Consider the following 542-nt stretch of genomic DNA (forward strand, 5'->3'; position numbering starts at 1 on the left):
TTGTTTTTAAAATAGACAAGATATAATAATATATTGTGATATTTGTAAACAACTATTATATAATAATGTATTCAAAATTACAAGCTTGAAAAATCGTGGCAAATTGATTAATGCATCGGCGGATGTAGTAACTTTATGTAAAACAGCCTAAATAATATTTAGAAAGAATATGCCGATTCTGTCAAAAAAGAATATTCTGTATACATTATTAGTCAATTGCAACTGTGTCAAAACCAAGTCGCATGTTTAGCAATAAGTCTCTTTTTTGGGTCAAAGTCATCAAAATAATCACCGTTTGCAATTGATTAACATAATATTCAAAAGATAATTCAAATTGAGATGTATCTACTACGGCAAATCTGAAAACGCAAATATTGAAAGGATCAGGAGTAAATTAACAAAATTAATACATTTTAAAATCAGTGAAAGTATAAAAAATATTTCTATGTTATTTTGTTTTTCTGTCATACTATTTTTAAGTTACACATGTTACTTGTATTATTTATATATTCGTTACAATTATATAATAATATTTTATATAA

General features: G+C 24.2%; 1 protein-coding gene across 1 annotated transcript in view; it reads right to left on the reverse strand.

The window, feature by feature from the left end:
• The window catches only part of LOC108693389, a 21,901-nt gene that overhangs the window by 14,271 nt on the left and 7,088 nt on the right, over window positions 1-542 (reverse strand). The window lies entirely within an intron of this gene.

This window comes from Atta colombica, unplaced genomic scaffold, assembly GCF_001594045.1.
Source record: "Atta colombica isolate Treedump-2 unplaced genomic scaffold, Acol1.0 scaffold1, whole genome shotgun sequence".
NCBI lineage: Eukaryota > Metazoa > Arthropoda > Insecta > Hymenoptera > Formicidae > Atta > Atta colombica.